Genomic DNA, 4,946 nt, shown 5'->3' on the forward strand with positions numbered 1-4,946 from the left:
ATTCCATGTAGCCACTCTGAGTGTGGTCCCACATGTCTCACCCCATCATGCGGGATGCTTCTCCATAATAACCACTCTTCCATCCCTGTAGAAGGCCATTTTCCCCTTCTCTTGAGTTGTCATTGTCTCGGGCATACCTTCTTTCATATGAGCAAGCTGTGTGAGTGTGAGGTCATCTCCAAGAAATATGCCCGTTTTCTTCAAGAAGCCCTTCTTTGCCTCCATGGATGGGAAGCGCATGATTAGAGCTCTTTCCTTTGAAGTCTCCTCATTTCCTTATGTCTTCTTCCCTACCCTCCATGCCTTTATATGAGTAGCCTCACTACCCATCATGCGGAGAAGTTCTTTGACTTCCCCTTCCACATCATCTCGGTCTTTTAGACCGGTTATTTGTATGTGCAGAGCTCTAGTCTTCCTTCGCTGCTCCTTCTAAAATCATGTTGATGATTGTAGGAGTGGGGATAGATGTGGTTTCTTTCCCTTTCCCTTTCTTAGTGACTTCTATCCATTTCTTGACCTCATCCGCTTTTTTCTGTGTCTTTGTGATTACATCCACCCACAAAGACGTCTTTGCCCCATTCTGTTTCTCTTCCTCTTTGATCATCCATACCTGTTCCTTGATGACCTTGATTTCTTCGATCATCGAGGGTTGTAACTCACCTCCCTTTAGTCCGTTGCTTGCTCTATCAGCAAGCTCTCACTTGAGGGCTGAGACCTCTTCTTTGAGTGCTTGTGAATCCACCTTAAGTGCTTGTATCTCTATGTGCAGGTCCTCCTTCTCCTTTTTTCATTGCGTGCATTCGTTGAGGAACATTGGAAGAAGGTTTTCCTTCTCCTCCCACCATCCTTCCATCTCTGCTCTCCACTCCTTCATCTCCCTTTCCACTTGTGTTATCCGCTTGTTTGTAAGCATGAAGGTTGCCTTCATACGGGACTTGAAAATGGGTGAAGCGCTCATGACCTCAAACATAACGGCCCCTGTTTTCTATTCCTGCAAGACCTAAATCCATACGAGTCCCCATTCCTTTGCTTCTACCATGAGGGCGTGTTGCACAGTTGTTGGTTTGCTTCTAGTTGACGCACCCTATTTGAACCTGGTGGTGAGAGTTGCTTTGTTGTTCCAACGCACAAGCAACTTGCGAACCTGGCCTCTGTGTTCAATGGAGGACAACAGGACAGTAGCACGCACAAGCAAACGGGGCTTCAATGCATCAAACACCAGCTACCACCTCTGCAATTACACAATCGTGTTGCTCACTGCATTACAAGCTCGCAGCAGACTGCGCACGCATTGTGTGCTGCTACAAGGTGCAAAGTTTGTAGGCTTCTTTGTCCACTCGCAATGCTGCCCTTTCTGTTGTATTGCTCACTCCCCAGACCTGTGTGCTGCCTGCTGTAATCTCTGGAAAATCTCACTCCCCAGACCTACGTGCTTTGCCTGCATGCCTGTTGTAACTACTCGTGCACAGCGCGAGATGGAGAGAGAGCTACTGGCGGGGCTGAGGGGCTGACGTGGGACTGGCGGGGTAGGGCTGACTTGTGTGCGCTGTCTGCCTAACTGCTGTAACCACCTGCATGCACAGAGAGAGAGAGAGAGAGAGAGAGAGAGAGAGAGAGAGAGAGAGAGAGAGAGAGAGAGAGAGAGAGAGAGAGAGAGAGAGAGAGAGAGAGAGAGAGAGAGAGAGAGAGAGAGAGAGAGAGAGAGAGAGAGAGAGGAGGAGGAGGAGGAGGAGGAGGAGAAGAAGAGTATTTTAACATCGTAAGAAACTATCCCAAGAGACCTTAAAGATATCTCCGACGAGGAGAGTTGAACTCAAGACCTGTTATTCAAGAGGGAAATGACATAACCAATCTACCACATTTCGATGATAGAAAGGTTATACCATTTTCCTCTTTTTATTAGCACGCAAGCGCACACACACACACACACACACACACACCCGAGAAAAATAGTATTTTAACGCCGTAGGAAACTATCCCAAGAGACCTTAAAGATCTATCCGATGAGGAGAGTTGAACTCAAGACCTGTTATTCAAGAGGGAAATGGCATAACCAATCTACCACACTTGGGTGATAGAAAGGTTATACCATTTTCGTCTTTTTATTAGCACGCATGCACACACACACACACCCCTCATAAGAAGAGTATTTTAATGTCGTAGGAAACTATCCCAAGAGACCTTAAAGATCTATGCGATGAGGAGAGTTGAACTCAAGACCTGTTATTCAAGAGGGAAATGGCATAGAGAGAGAGAGAGAGAGAGAGAGAGAGAGAGAGAGAGAGAGAGAGAGAGAGAGAGAGAGAGAGAGAGAGAGAGAGAGAGAGAAATGTAAATGTAAAGGTAATATTAACGTCTTCAAAAGTCCAAAATCACCTATGAGACCAAAAGGTTATTTGTGGTGAATCTAATCCCAGGTCTGGATACAAAAAGTACAAAGAACTGAAAAGAAAATAGTGGGTAGGGGTGGGGTGAAAGCTGATACAAATTGGAATACAAAGGGTGAGCTGATACAATGGAGCTCTCTGATAGTCGAGACGGCACTCCTTTATACTCCCAACATATTCACTATCATCCTCTCCTACTAGAGGCTACTAAGACCCTTTATAGGGTACCCAAGATTTCCTTTAGCTAGCACCTGCAACCCAACCCCCTCTCCCTAGCCATTCACGTCTACGCTCCCCCTTGCGTCTATGTTGTTGGCCTCCCCGCCGGGGAGGGCAACCATGACAAACAAGGGAGAGGGGGCTGAGTTATGGGGGGTAGCTAAATGGATTCTTAGGAAAGATTCTCTATAAAGGGTCTTAGTAGACCCAGTAGGAGAGGTTGATAGCCAGTATGTTAGGAGTATAAAGGAGTGCCTACGAATAACTTTTGTCCAATTAAGGAGAATCTAAAACAGATTCTGTTTTTCTCAGTCGACATGTCTCTCTCTCTCTACATGTGCCAGGGGGTCAGCTTCTCAAAGCTCTCTCTCTCTCTCTCTCTCTCTCTCTCTCTCTCTCTCTCTCAGAAAGTCAATGATCAGCCCATTAGCATTCATCATTCAGCATCATCAGCCATAGCCGGCTGCCATCGCGAGTGCCCAACCTCAATTTTCACCACTGACCCATTCAAACTTGCAGTACTCATCTTTTTCAACCAGCAGGATTCTAGTCTTCGCCCTCAGTAGTATTCAGCCAGTAGAAGCTTCACTTTCAACCTCAAGACATTCAAGACAGCAGTACCTTAGCACCTATATCACATCATCACAAGCCCAGGCGATCCCATCGCAAGGAATTGTTCGGGGTGCTTGAGCATGGACCAACCAGTCAATGTCGGGGATGACAACATTTATGAAACGCGGCCTAAATCAAAAAGGACATTTAGGCGGAGGTTTCGAGAGAGCACACTATCGCCAGGTTCTATGAGAGCAAAGAAACTCTCTAGAGTCAAAGATGACTTAATGTATGAAAAGGTATAGGTGATGATTAAGGCGGAGCTGAGCCTCTTGAGGGGTGACATTGAAAAAGAGATGTATGAAAATGTGGAAACTTACAAAAAAGCTAATAATGCAGATATGAGGAAAGAATTAGACAAAGAGATGCTTAGTAATTGTGACGAGATGTACACATCATTGAAGGAAGAAATGCAGACGATTCTGAGGGCACAAGTGAATATAATGAAATGTATGATGTAGAAAAGATTAGAGATGCACTTGCTATGTTTGACTCCTGGAAATAAAAAATGGAAGAACGCATGAATAAGAAGGATGCATTGATTGAAGCAATCAAGGGAGGCCTTGCAGCTTGCAAAAATACCCCCACAAAGGAGGCAAAAAATCAATCCTCAATTATCAAAGAGCTCGAAAGCAGTAAGGAGCAAGTGAAAACTCTACGGGAAGAGGAAGAACAAAATGCACGAACAACCCCTTTATGGGTGGAGCACCTATTCAAAACACAAGAGAAGGTTGATAAAGCTGAAAAGTGGATCGAGGGCAGAAAGAAAGGAAAAGATAAGATGCCTGAATCCACACCAACATCGACTATCATCAATATGACAATTGAGAAGGAGCAAAAGAGGAAGACTAGAGCCCTTCATGTGTGTGTTATAGGTCTCAAAGACACTGGAAAAGTAGAAGAAGAAGTGCAAGAGCTCTTGAATCCCATGGGTATTTCTAAACCCACACACACACAAGTGCTTGGAGAGCTGGCAAGAAGGGAAGTGATAAGAAACAAAGGCCCAAGGAAAGAGCACTCATTATATGTTTCCCTACACTGGAGGCTAGGAAGGAATTCCTAAAGAAGAGACCAACGCTCAAGCAAATTGGGATATGTTTGGGTGATCATTGATGACCTCACTCTAACACAGGTAGCATACATGCAAGAGCTAATGCCAGAGATCAAGGTGGAGAGGGAGAAAGGGAAAATTTATTTCTACAGGGGAGGGAGAGTAGTGGTGTTGGAAATATGCACCTCATGACAGTGTAAGACCTATGGCACCAGCCTTAAAATGGTAGCATGGAATTGTAACGGATCAATGAAGCTAGATGTAGGTGCATTTGAGGATAGATTTAAAGGAAAAGACATTATTTTTTACTCGGAAACGCATCCGAATCCTGGCGGCACATTACCTAGAATGATGGGATACCATTGAGAGACTACTTGTAGGCAAGAGGTGAGATCAACGCATAGAGGACGGGGGCTGCAACCCCTCATTCGTACTGTTCGGAGGGATAAGCATGTCAGATATATGTTGGCAGAATGAGAGCGGAGACAAGGAGGCCACTCTACATTGCATTGTTGAGCTCTCTCTCTTCTCTGCATTTGATGTAGGATAGGTTGTGCAAAGCCCACCTTGGGCAAGGAGGATGAGAGAGGAGGGCTCCGAAATAGAAAAAGGAGGGCAGCAAGAGGGGAGGGGAGGGGAGGGGAAGGGAAGGGCGACAGGCAAGAGGGTAGGGGGCT

Source organism: Adiantum capillus-veneris, chromosome 5, assembly GCF_014529385.1.
Source record: "Adiantum capillus-veneris isolate H3 chromosome 5, ASM1452938v2, whole genome shotgun sequence".
In the NCBI taxonomy this organism is placed as follows: domain Eukaryota; kingdom Viridiplantae; phylum Streptophyta; class Polypodiopsida; order Polypodiales; family Pteridaceae; genus Adiantum; species Adiantum capillus-veneris.